Here is a 13,551-nt window from a genome sequence, read left to right as displayed (position 1 = left end):
CGGCCCCGGGCTCCCGGAGGGCCGGCCCGGCTCGGGGAGACCGCGCCCGCCTGGGAAGGTCGTCCCCGCTCCCCACTGCCTTTCCCAGCCCCAGCGCCTGCAGGCTTCCGCCCAGATCAGCCGCCTCATTGAAACGCCCCTACTAATAACTACTAATGCGCCTGCTAGCGACAAGGATTACTTTCATGATCAGGAAATGTTACTAGGTATTGGGAGCACCCGCGGAGGTCCAGCACTTCTGCATACCTGCTTTCAGCCCTGAAAGCCAGCTGTTAGGCAGCTTCTCTAAAACCCACCCCAGGCCCCTTAACGTCAGTTCCCAAGCCTCGCTGTGGGGACGGCAGCTGCGCCCAGGGGACAGTGGCATCTGGGAGAGGACCAATCCAGGGCTCCACACTGCCGGGCTGCGGGGCCCCGTGGATGGCTGGCTGGATGGGTGCAGGAGCACTGGACACTGATCTCCGTGGGCTCTCCTACTCCAGCCTGACCTCACCTGCCTCCCTGCTCGCAGGCTGCTGTCAGACTGGCCTCTTGCCAAAGGCTTTTCTCAGGGAGACCCCAGGCCCTGATGCACAAACCCAAAGCCCCCTGAGGGCTCTACTCCCGCCCCCCGCCCCCCAGCTCAGCTCTCTCCATGCTCACAGCTGAGAGGCAACAGCCGGGAAGAGCCATCCCCTCTTCCAGCTCCTGAACTGGCGGCCTTGCCATGCGCTTTGAAACGGGGAGGGGGGGAGGAGGGGGCTCAGTGCCGACCCTCCCCGCTGACACCCTCCCCCTACCGGCCCTTGCTCTAAAGTAGGCATCAGCAGACTTCTGCAGAGAGCATGGAAGTGGTTACTTTCCTATTGCTACTGCAGCACATTTAGTGGCTTAAAAACAATTTTATTCTCTGGGGTCACTGGCTGGAAGCTCTAAGGGGAGCCTGTTCCCTTGAAAAGCCTCTAGAGCCTGCCGGCTTGCCTTGGCCCTTGGCCCCTTCCTCCTCCAGAGCTCAGCACTCCAGCCTCGGCTGCTGGCCTAACAGCCCCTCTGGCTGGAATGGAGCCCAGAGAAAGAACAGAGACTCGCACCGTGCTCACAGCAGCAAAGGGCGGAACAGCTTGTGAGCACCTGACGGAGGCCCACGGTGAGGAGGCATCACGGACTGACTCACCCGAGTCGGGTAAGGGGTGGGCACCGTCACTGCCCAGCTATGGGAACCCAGATCAGTAGGTGCCTCTACCAGACCCAAAGGTGGAAGACAAAGATATGGAGATTGAGGCCATTGTGGGATCTCCTGTCCCTTTCAGACTCTATTCAGAGTCAAGGGACCCAGGCTCCAGGAGGGAGCCCCTCCCAGAGAGCTGATGCTCTGTGAGTGCAGACCCTGCCCGCTGGCCGGAGCCCTGGCCACAGCCCTGCCCGCCGCTGCCTGTGCCTGCAGCGCTTCTCCCGCCGCCCTCTCCCTCCGCAGGGCAGCAGCCCCCTGCCTGCCTGTGACCTGCACCTGCCAGGCATCTCTGCACCCATCCCCACAGGGGGCCGCTCTCCTCAGGCCGCCCGCCTGCGACCACGCAGGCCCCTCAGCAAGCCCATCCCTCCGGCCAGCTCCTGCTTGTGCCTGTGCACGCGTCCAGCGCTCCTGTCCTTTCCCCTAGTAAACCTGCTCTTTAAACATGACAGAGCCGCTGTCTCGTGGGGGCTCACCGCGTGCCGCTGAAAGGGGAGCTCTGGGGACACCTTTCCTGGGTGACCCCAAGGGCCACATGCTAACTCCAAAAATGACATCACATAGTGGTTGGGGGATGGAAGAGTCCTTGCTTATGCCTGTGGGGTTTCTGCTGGGGTAACAATGGCAGGTTTTCCAAATGGGGGGGGGTTGCACAATGATATCATTAGTGCCGCTGAATCAGGCCCCTCCCTGGTAGCCAGCGGGTTAAAACGCAGCACTACGAAGCTAAAGCCACGCAGCACAAGTTCGATCCCCGTCCAAGGAGTGACCCCCCGTGGCGCGGCAGACCTCTCCTGGCCCACCCGCTGCTCCCTCAGCAGTGGACTTCATCAGTCGGCCTGTTCTGCTCCCCGCTATGCCTCTGGTGAAGCCTCTCAGCCCCGCACCTCTGGCCTGTACCCCTGTTCTGTGTGCATAAATAAATCTTTTTTTTTTTTTAATGCTGCTGAGTTGGACACTGTCAAATGGTAGGAATGGTAGAAAGTTTTATGTTGTATATTTTTACCACAATAAAAAAGGAACCATTGGCAGTGGCCTAGACTGGGCTACCGTGTGGCCGTCAGACCCACCCACGCCTTCCTTGCCTGTAGCTTCTCCCTTCTCCATGTCCACCTGGGATCTCACTGCCCTCAAGGGCCACCCACTTGCCCGTCTCCCTTGCCAGTCACACCCCTTGCCGGCCCCTGTCTCCCCTACCCCAGAGCAGAGCTGGGGTGGGGGAAGGAAGTCCCATCACCTCGCGCCTGATCTTATTTTCCGCGCCTGATCTTATTTTCCAAATGCCACACCAGGATCCTCACAAGCCGGCTCTTGGGGTGGCTGGTGATGTCTGCATTGCCCTCTCCCGCTCACCTTCTCAGCAAGGTCGCCCGCTCCCCCCTGCCCCGCCCCCAATGGTGACCCCACGCCAGCTTCTCCCAGGAAATAACGCAATCAAGAGAGAAACCCCCAGGTAGCCCGCAGCCCTCTGCCTGTCCCTGTGTGCCGCCAGCTGGCCCATCTTGCATGCACACCCCAGATTATCCGTCTGGGACTCCCGACCCTCCCCTCCACCCCCACGCATGTTGTCAGTGGTGTCTCTCCAGCAGCCACCCCCTGGCCCACAGCCCCCGCTGGGGCGTCCCCATCCCCAGGAGCCAGCTGTCCCGTCCGTCCCTGGTCCCTTCCTGTCATCAGTCTTCCTGCCGCCCGCAGGCCAGAGGCCTGACACTGAGGCAGTGGTGGCCTCCGGGGACCTGGCGGTCCAGTCTCCCGATTCTTTCCTGCTCGGCACCCGGGGCACCCCGGCCTGGCAGCCTTGGGCCTGTCTCTGCTCCACACACACCCTGCCTTTGGGCAGAGCGCTGCAGTGAGGTTCAGAATCCAGGCTCACTGCTGGCCCCGCTGTAGGGTGACCCCAGGTGAGTCTTCTCCACTGACTCGGCTTCCTGGCCCGCCAGACAAGGCCGGATGGGCGGCGCCTTGCTTGTGGCCGACCGGAGGGTGGGCGACCCCGGCCTGCCCTGCGGGGCTGCTGCTGTCAGGCAGGAGCCCCGCTGCCCGGCAGCCATGGCCACAGGCGCCCGGCGGCCCAGGGGAGGGGCAGGGTTGAGGGCGTGCAGGGCAGCGCAGGGGCAGTCTCCCTTTCTTGCTGAACTCTGCAGGTGTGTTGGAAGCTTCTTGGCTTTGAACCTGGTGCTGGCCTGCCTCACCTGGGTGCTGGGTGATGTGAAACTTCTTGCCCTTATAAAGGGGGTTCCGTGCGGAGAGATTGTGCCCCGAGGATCTGTGTTAGCAATGCACCTCATCACCTGCTGAACTGCAGCTGAACGGAGGCTGGAAACCCCATTCAGACACCGCTCGGGCTCGGCTGGGGAAGGGAGGTGCGGCAGGATGGCCGGGACACCTCAGCGCACCATGCGCTCAGCTTCCCTTCCCTTCGCTCACTCCCCTCCTCCAGCCCCAAATTCCAGGTGGGAGGAGTGTCATCGCCAGGTCTTAGTGATGAATGGCTCCCCAAAGGGAGTGTTCCCCAGCCGCGGAGCATTACTCGGCCAGGAGAAAGAAAAGTGCTGGTGCCTGCTGCATGTGGCTGCGGCTGAGAACAGGCCGGTGAAGGGCCTGGTCATGGAAAGTCGCAGGTCGCACGGCTGTGCTCACAGGGAACGCCCAGAGCAAGCGTCCACAGAGACAGAGCCCGAATTCGGGGTCGCGGGGACTGGGGCGGCCGGGTGTGGTGCCTCGGGGAGGGCGACGTGCTCTAACGCTGACGATGTGATGGCCGCCCGGCTTCTGTGGACGCACTGAAAACCACCGAGCGGCCCCTGCACTCGGCAAGTCAGGCGCAGGGGACGTCTGGATAGTCAGCCAGCTCGCGGGCGCCCGACCCGGCTCCAGCCCAACGGCGGGTGGGCTGGCTGCTGGCGGGGAGAAGCCACGCGGCCGTGGCTGGCAGGAGTGGGGGACCAGGATGGGGGAAGGGCGGAACTGCCCGTGGGGAAGATGAAAATGTTCTGAAGTTGCTCCCTGGAGACTAAACAGCTGTGAATCCACCCGCAAGCGCGGCGTGTGCGCCTCAGACCCTCGTGTGACGATCCGCAAAGCTGGGATTTAAAAAACAGCTTTTTGATGCCAGGTGTCCGGGGAGCCCCCGAAATCCTGGAGATTCCCCACAGCGTTGGGTCCCGGACCTCGGGTTTCGGCGGGGGTGCAGCCTGCCGCTCCGCCTCTGGCGAAGCCCGTTCGGGGCCCAGCGGGCTGGTCCTGAGGCCGGCGCTCCCCCCGCCGGCCGGGCCCACGCGAGGTCACCTGCACCTGCACCGGCCACTGCGTGTGGCGGGGTCGCGTCTTCTTGCTTGGAAACTTGCATCCTGTGCGCGCCCAGACGGTGTTCCCCTGGGACAGAGGATGCATTCATTCCTACTGCTGTCTAGCAAGTTCCCACAAACGTATTGGCTGAAGCTGGCGCGTTTACCTTGGCAGAGCCCAGGAGGCCAGTGCCCAGGTGTGGGCTTTTCTGTCCAGGTGTGTCCAGGGCTCTGGTCTCGCTAGGGCTCTGCCCAGTGGGCTGGGCCCCAGTGCCTTGCTGGCCGTCGGCCGGATCTGTCCTCACAGAGGCCGCTTGGGTCCGTGTCCTGTGGCCCTCTCCTGAGACCATCCCACTTGGTGACCTTCTCTTGCTTCCAATCTCCCCATTTTCCCTGCTGAAAGCAGCTGGAGAAAACCGCGTTGAAAGGCCCTGCGGTGGTGAGGCTGGTGTGCTCGATAAACACCTCAAGGTCAACTCGCTCCCCTTTCATGGGTTCCCCCAATCTCAACAAGGGGGGGCAGCAAAGGTCATTCGGGACCTGGAGAGAATCCGGCACCTGCAGAGGGAGGACAGGAGGGGCGCGCAGAGAAAGTCGAGGAGCTTCCCCAGGGAGCTGGAGATGGGGCCTAGCCGGGAATCGAGGGCCCGGCCGAGGTGGAGACGTTCCTGTCCCAAACATGCCAGGAGCAGGGGGGTGGACGCCCGATGGCCTTTGGCCGCAGGGTGGGCTGGTGGCCTGGGGACTCCCCTCCTGCTGGGGTGGGCGGGAGGCAAGGACACCAGCTGCTGGCGCGGGGACCGGGCCCCAGAGAAGCAGAAAGGCGCCTCTTGGGGACAGTTGCTGGGCCCTCCGTGGCGGCAGAGGGGACGCGGGGGTGTGGGCGGGTCCGACCCCAGCGAGCGGCTCCCGCACCTGTCCCGGCTCCGCGCGGGGCCACCACTAGGGGGCGCGCGGCACCGTGCCGCTGTGTGGGCGGGCGGAGGGACGCGGAGGGGGACCCGGGTCAGGACAGCAGCCTCCCTACACCCGAGGTGTACAGGAAGGGGGTGCTGGACTTCCTCCCAGGCCTGCTTCCTGACAGGGTTTGGGCAACAGCGAACCCTTAAAAGGGGGGCTGGAGTCCCCTGTGCCTCCAGCCCAGGAGTCAGGCCTGCCACGGCTGCCCACTGGGGTGGGCTCTGCCCCCCGCTGGGCTCCCCTGCCGGCCGCTCCCTCCCACGCCAGGGAAGAGCGCCCTCCTCTCTGGCGGACTCCTCCCTGGGAACCGTCTGTTTGCACCTGCCAACGGAGGCCAGGTGTGAGTGCACCCCAGGAGGCACTGCCCCTACAAAGGCCAGCGAGTAGCCTCCCTGGCTGGTCTGCTGCAGTTTCGGGCAGCAGTGGCCATGGCTGTCTGGCCGCTTCCTCAAACGAGTCGAGTCCCCGTGCAGAGCAGCTGCAAGATTCCACCTGGCAGCGGGACCTGTGGCGGAAGACGGAGGGGGGCCCCACGCTGGGGCCCGACCACCCGCTCGGCTGTCCTGCCGGGGTGCGGCGGGGGGAGAGGACAGAGACTGGCGCTGCTTATGGCAACAGCCAAGGGTGCGCCCCGGGAGGCCAGGGCCAGCAGAGGCGCCACAAGAAACCAGGAGCCTGCATTTGGGGTTCAGGAGAAAGCTCGGGAGCAGAAGAGACGGGAAGAGGACAGCCGAGGCACCTGCCACTGAGCTTGGAGAGGGTCACCGGCCCCTCCCAGCCAGCTCTCCGCCTCTGGAGTGGGCGCACGTGGGCAGCAGCAGCAGGAAGCAGGTCCCGGTGGGCTCAGGTCGTGTCCAGGACACCCGTGGGGGCACGCGTGGTCGCACCGGCACAGAGCTCCAGCCATGCCCGTGGCTCACCCAGGGCCACCTACTCTAGGCCCCTCACCCTGCCCCCGCTGGGCTTCTTTACAAGGGGCGCTCAAGCCGGGGCTCCCAGGCTGGCCCTGGGGGTGAAGGTCCAGGTGGCCTGTCCAGCCACAGGCCAGCAGAAGCAGGGGGCCCGGCTGGGTGCGGTGAGGGATCTGGGGGAGAATCGCGCCCGCGTGACGCGGTGAGGTCAGGCCCACCGGGACACACGATCCGCATTCATGGTCAGCAATCAGTCAAGAAGGACCAGCCCAGGGGCTAGGGGAGCCTTGGCTTCAAGTTTTGTCAGATCATGAGAAGGAGGCGACAGGAACATTCCAGAAGGGGCCTGGCCGGGAGGTCTTGGGATTGCTCCCTGCTCCTCAGGAGGCCGGGCCTCCACCCTCCTCGGCTGCCAGCACGCCGGGGGTTAACGTCTGCCTGGGGCAGGCGGCGGCGGCAGCAGCAGCCTTGGCAGCGGCCAGCGGCCAGCAGCCAGCAGCCAGCAGCCAGCAGCTGAAATGTGAGAGGCAGGAGGAGAGGCCGCAGTGGCCCGCAGCTGCTCGGCAGGAGGACGGGGTCCCGGCAGGGCCTGTCTGCCCAATCCTCCCGCCACGGCCTGCGTCCCTGCGAGGCTGCCCTCCTGCCCTGCACGGGCCAGGTGGCCACGCTCACCGCCCCTGTCCGACGCCAACTCCGGACCTCACTGCGAGCTGGAGAAGGGCGGAGGCTGTGCCCGGTGGGCAGCAGAGTGGGGCGTGGGGGGCGGGTGCCGCGGCTGGAGGGCCCACGGCCAACATAGGGCCCCGCCCCTCCTAGGCCAGGGCGGGCGGCCTTGGCAGTGACGCCGACCAGCGACCCCGTGTGTGTGCGGGGGCCGGAGGCGGGTGAACCCCTCCGACCCGCCGCAGCGCACCCCTGCGGCCGGCCTCAGCGGCACCATCACCACAGCACAGCAGGTGAGCAGCCCGGGGCTGAGGCCGGGGCCACACCCCACTGCCGGCCTGACCCGGGCGTGTCTGACGGCGCTGGCCTCGCCGGCGGGGCGCCAGGGCTCTGCCAAGGTGAGCGGGAGCACCTCCGGGCTGCCCCTGACCGCTGGCCTTGGGCTGGCCCACTGGCACGCCAGAGCCCGGGAATCCCGCCCTCCCAGCTGTGCGGCTTCGCTTCCCGCTCCGGGGGCTGAGGACAGACCGAGGCCTTTGTCCAAAAGCACCGAACACCAGCCTCCTCACGAACCCAGAACACACCTGCTCCGGCAGCCGAAAGGTGCGACGGCCCGGGGTTCCGTCACACGTGGGGGGAAGCTGGCGGCAGGCCGGGCGGTGGAATATGACTCGGTCAGGAAAAGGACACTACCCTGGCAGCGTACGGCGTGAGAATCCTGAACACGGGCTGCCAGGGGAAGCCATCAGCACAGGAGACCCCCGGGCCTGTGAAACGCCAGCCGGGAAACCCCGGGAGAGGAAAGCAGACTGAGCGCCAGGCCTGGAGGGCAGGAGGCCCTGGGGCCGAAGCCGCTGGCCGGGCAGCTCCTGAGTAAGCCCCACAGGGAGGCGCCCAGCTCAGCCTTCCAGAGCCACCCCGAGGGGGCTGAGCAGCACGGGGCCTGGCTGGCTTGGTGGGACCAGCGGTCTCCGCGGCGCAGGGGCAGCTCGGAGGTGTCGCCCCCGGGGGCTGGTGGGCCTAGTGGAGCTGAGTCCAGGCCACCTGCCCCCAGGGTCCTCACAGGTGTCCCCCACCCTGTGGAGGCCCCGGTTCTGGGTCACAAACAGCCGTCAAAGGCTGCGGAAGCCCCAGCCCGGGCGTCCCAGCAACCGGCCTGCGTGGGCCCAGCGACCCCTTCGGAGCCCTGGGCCTCAGTCCTCCACTGCCCCCCAGGTTCCAGGAGAGCCATGTGGGTGGGAGGCCGGCTCGGGCTCCCACCCATAGGGGCCGGCAGGCAGGCCTGCGGGGCTGGGCAGGGCAGGGGCTGCCGCGGGGAGCTGGCCCCTGCGAAGGAGGGCACTGGGAGGGGCCCTGAACCCACAGGCCGGCCTCTCCCTCCGCCTCCCGTCCGCCTGCCGCCACCGTCACCTCCCTCGAGGTCTCCAAACCTGCCGGGGAGAAGTCAGACCCCCCAAGGCTGGCCAGAGAGGGGAACTGAGCGGCCACGCGGAGGGTGCTCAGGCACGCACGCCCACGCGCCGAGCCACGGCCCGTGCTGAACCGACACAGGAGGAGGGAGCGACTGATGGCCGCCCGGCCGCAGGCGCCAAGGGGGGGCAGGCGCTGTCCCACCAGCCCTTCAGTCCCCGCAGATTTCACAGGGGAAGAGGCGTGCGTCCGAGAGCCGCCGCAGCGGGCCAGAGGCCTCAGCCCACCCAGGCCAGTCCTGAGGCGGCTTAGCAGGGGTGCCTTCTGCTGGGCAGTTTGGGTGTCCCACTCCCACTTTCTCTGGCGCCGCAGGGGTGTCAGTTCTGGGCTGGGGCGAGCTGAACCCCTGACCCAGAGCCCCAGAGGCCCCTCAGTGGCCTTGCCGGACACCCACAGGGCGTCCCAGGGGCCGGATAGGCAGGCCTGAGAGCGAGCGAGCAGCGTTGGACCTGGGTGGGGAGGCTCCAGGAGTGGCCGCCGGGCGCTGGGGCTTGAGCCCAGGCCGCTGGCAGCGCTGCCGCGTCCTCCTGCCCAGCTGGCCCCTCGGAGGCGCTGGGCACCTAGGATCCTCCAGGAGGCTGGGGGCGGCGCCGCCCCAGAATCCTGGGACCCGTTCAGCCTCCTCCAACAGCAGCTCCTCGGCTCCACGTGGCCTTCGAAGCTGGCCGCTGTCTGCAGGCATCTGTCTCCCCTGGAATTCAGCCTCCAGATGTGGGGTCCAAGGCACAGCGGTGGCCCACCGGGCTCCGCCACTGAACCAGCCACCTTCGCAGCCCCACAGCCCAGCGGGGCCCCCAGACTTCCTCCCCAGCCCCGGGGCCCCCGCCCCCTCTCCCCCTCAGCCTCCTCCGGACAGACCAGGCGTTCCTTTCCCAAGGCTTTCTCCTGGGTCTGGGACCGAGAAACGGAGCCACCGGCGGCCTCGCTCCCTCTGAGCCCGGCCCCTCCGCTATCGCCGATGGTGGGTTCAGCCACGCCGCAGTACTGACTGAGCACCTACTGTGCGGGGACTCAGCCCAGCAAGAGGGACACAAAACCAAAACCTGGGACACAGCAGAAAGCAACTGCCAGTGTGCGAAAGAAGGGGAGGACGGGTGACAAGGGGCCACGCTGCAGCCTCGCCTGGGGCCACGGGAGGAGACTGGCCGTGAGCGGGACCCCTCCGCAGAGCGGCTGTCCTGAAAGCCGTTCCCGGCGGCCGGGCCCAGGTCCTCTCCCTCCTGCCAGCTGCCGGCACTGAAGCAGCGAAGTCCTGCGATTTCTCGGATAAGAGCTTTATTGAGGTATAACCCAGCTGCTGTGCAACTCAGCACTCCAACATGTACCGACCGTTCCATTTTCAGTGTGTCCCGGGGTGCCGCAGTCCATACTCTAAAATATTTTCATCAGCCCAAACAGAAACTCCCCAGTTCCTTCCCTGGCCCTGGCAGTCAGTTACGCCGTCTCTCGATGGTTTGGCAGGTGCAGGACGTCTGTCGCATTCAAGTGGAAGCACCTGCCACGTGACCGTTTGGTTCCAGCTTCTCTCACTCAGTATCGTGTTTTCAATGTTCACCCAGGTTGTAGCGTGTGCCGGGGCTTTGTTCCCTTTTAACGGCTGAGTAATATTCCACTAAGCAGCGAGGTGGCCATCTCTCTGCTCATTTATCACTGGGCGGACATCTGGGTTGTCTCTCTCTCTGAACCATGCTGCTTGGACATCACCATCAAGTTCATGTGTGTGGGTCCATGTTCTTACTGCTCTGGGGTAAGTGCTAGGAGTGGAACCGCTTGGTCACAGGGTCACTCTGCTCAGCCGTGAGGAGCAGCCAGCAGCGTGAGGATTCTCCAAGTCTTCCCAGTACTCCTTACTGCCCCTGTTTTGCTCCAGGCATCCAGCAGGGTGTGAGGTGGTACTGCATCTGGTTTTGGTGTGAAGTTCTCTGATGAAGCACACCACTTTCGGGGTCACACTGACCTCAGCAACGACAGTGGTGAGGAGGCTGCTTGTGGAGAATAACTCTGGGGCCCTCTGGGTTCCACAGCCACTGCCCAGCAGCTCTCCGGAGGATTCACCCATAGATGACCCTGTGGGTGGGTGACTGTGGGTACCAGGGACTGACTTGGCAGGTACATCAGGTGGGAGCTGGTAGGGAGCCTGGCACGCCCCCGAGGATGACCCTGGCAGAGGATGGCACAGACGGCTCCTTCCCAACGGCTGGTGGGTGGGCCTGACGGTGCCCCATTCCTTCGGGGCTCCCTGGGCAGCCCACTGCCTGCAAAGCCCACAGGGTGCCCTGTGACAACTTCGGCCTTCAGAAAGATCAACACACAGTCCAGGCCAGTTCAGCGCATGCCCACTGCCTGAGGCCAGAAGTGAGGCACATTGGGGGGCCACTGGGGTCCCGTTCTGGAGCCCCACGGCAGACAACGGGAAGAAGGGTCTGGATCACATTCCCAGGTATCTGCGCCTGTACCCCCCAGAACAGCAGGGCCCAGCGGGCGGCACTGTCTGTATCCAGACCTGCGGCCCGAGGGGGTCAGCAGGGCCACCGATTGCTGACCACTGCTGGACGGTGAACAGCAGGCAGAGACTCAGAGGCAGAGGTTAGGGCGTGGCTCTCGGAGCAAGGGCTTGGCCCCCCCCAACCCCCAGCTGATAGCCCCCTGCCCCCGGCCAGGCACTTGGCTTCTCCAGCTCGCTGGTCTCATCCAGGAAACCAGTCCGATGAGCGTCCCCAGAGGGCTTTTATGACTGAGTCCCAGGAGGTGCATGGAGCAATGGGGGCGAGGAGCCTGGAGACAGCACCCGGAGCTTGGAGGCGCTTGGGAGACGGCACTGGGCTCTATCAGAGAAGAAGAAAGCGGGAAGTGTCCTGCAGGGAAGCCTAACACTGCCAGCTGGGGGCAGGGGTGCCCAAGGGGAGGTATGAAGTGAGCCCCCAAAACGTAACCTGCGTGCACCCAAGGCTGGATAGGAATGTCGGGGAACAGCCCTGAGTATGGATGGGGTCCCCTCACCCGTCTTCCTCAGCTGAGGAAACATGTCCGCAAAGGCGGGCCAATGTCAGAACTGAGGATACAGCCGGACCTAGGGGAGGTGCAGTCCTGGGGGCCCCGGGGGTGAGCAGGGCTGTGGGAGGAGCAGCTGAGGGCCCAGGGGGCAGCGAGGACGGGGCACAGCTCAGAGGCCAGAGGGCGATGCAGCAGCAGCTCTGGGGGCCAGGGAGGAAGGGTGGAGGAGGGGCCGTCCTAGGAGACTTTCGGGTGTCGGGAAGAGCAAAAAGGATTCAGCTATTTTGGACGGGGAGACACCCGGCTGATGGCAGCACTCTAACGGGCCGGGGTGTGCCATTTGCTGGCTCTGGAAGGGTCTCCTGCAACCTGGCTGGCAGGACCAGGACAGTGGGGTTCAGGGTGTAGCTGAGGCCGGCGCCCGCGCGTCACCCAGCTTGGATGCCTGTGACAAGGTGGACCTCGGGCCGGCCCGGCCTCCAGGTTCAGCAGGTGGAGTCGGGGACCTGGGGCTCTAGGACTAGGAATGTGGCTGGAATCTCAGGGTGCAGGGGAGGGAACCAGCTCAGCAGCCACACTGAGTGGCCCGGGGGTGACAGAGAGGCCCAGCTGTCATCGGGGTCTGTCCACCGAGTCTCAGCGTCATGACACGTGCACCTCAGATCTCTCGCCACTGGAGCACCCCCATAGTCATGCCCCCCACCCCCAACCGGTGGTGCTGTGGCTCCAGCAGCCCCTTCCAGATCAAGGTCAGGGTGTGCAGAGGGGCGGGGGCTGAGTGGAACCTGTCACCCCAGGGCTTGGGAGGGAAAAGCCCCTGACCCCCCGGGCGTCCCCAAGGTGCATCGGGCGCCCCCAAGGTGCATCGGGCCCCACACACAGCAGCCGCGCCCTGCGAAGGCACCCATGACTCAGCCAGATATCGGTGCCAAGGACGGGCGAGAAGAAAGAGCAGGAAGTGTCTCCATCGCCTGCGGTCTCCTGCCCACCAGCGCGTGCACTGCGCCTGGACCAGGTAGGGAGGCTGGACCTGGGGTGGGCGGGGACACCCGCTGCGCTGGGGTGCAGGGCCCTGAGAGTAGGGCTGAGGGCAGTGACACGCAGCTGGGTGCATCTCGCTGCTTCCCAGCTGTGCACGCACAGGACCGCTCAACCTCCCGGAAGCCCTCATCTACAGGACCTCAGACTGGCTGGGCCCTGGGGCAGGGCTTGCACAGCCCTAGCCCTCTCGGGCCATTCCAACAGCCCGGAAGGGGCCACCGCAGGGCACTCTCCTGCCCTGTCCTGGCCTTGGGGCCCGAGGCACAGGCTGTGTTCACACACAGGGCGCCCAGCCGACCCAGACCCACCCCCACCGCAGAGCCCCAGGCCCCTTCCAAGGGCGGGCAGCGGCCTGAGCCTGCACAGACTGGGGTGGGCCTCCTGGGTGTGCTGGACACTCGGGGCGGCTCAGGGGCATCTGGGGGGCTCTGCTCCTTCGGCACCAGCTGGGGGCACACACAGCCTGCCCGCTGACTTCGCCTTTGTTAGGGCTCAGCTCGGCCTCACCGGGTCCGCCCACTCCCAGAAGCTGCCTCTTCCCGGCTCCTGCCCTCCCCCAGCAGCCACTTGTACCTGCTCCAGCGCCTGGAGGGGTGACAAGTGTTTCCCAGACAACAAAAGCCTCTCCGGAGAGCGGATGTCAGCCTACACCCTCGTTCTGGGCTCCCACTCCGGGCCGCTGCCGGCCGTGCTTGAGGCGCGGTTTTGGGGCAGATGGTCGGCAAAAAGGCCCCTGGCGGCTCAGCCTCCACTTCGGGAGGCAACTGAGGCTGGAGGGCCCGCCTGGGGCTCCCTCACCCCGCTCTCGGCCGCCGGGGTGTCGGGCAATGACGTCACCTCCCTGGGCTCCGCGGCAGTGTGACCTTGGGCAGGTGACTGAGCCTCCGCCCGGGTCGGAGGCCGGCGGGATGCAGGGCGGTGCGCATGAGCTCGAGCGCCCGCCCGGCACCTGCTGCCGCCCTCCGCGCCCATCACCCCCTCGCTCTCATCGCGACGCCGCCGCCACGCCGGCCTC

This window comes from Condylura cristata, unplaced genomic scaffold (genome assembly GCF_000260355.1).
Source record: "Condylura cristata isolate star-nosed mole 26May11 unplaced genomic scaffold, ConCri1.0 scaffold00032, whole genome shotgun sequence".
NCBI lineage: Eukaryota > Metazoa > Chordata > Mammalia > Eulipotyphla > Talpidae > Condylura > Condylura cristata.
Note: the sequence above shows the minus strand (reverse complement) of the source record.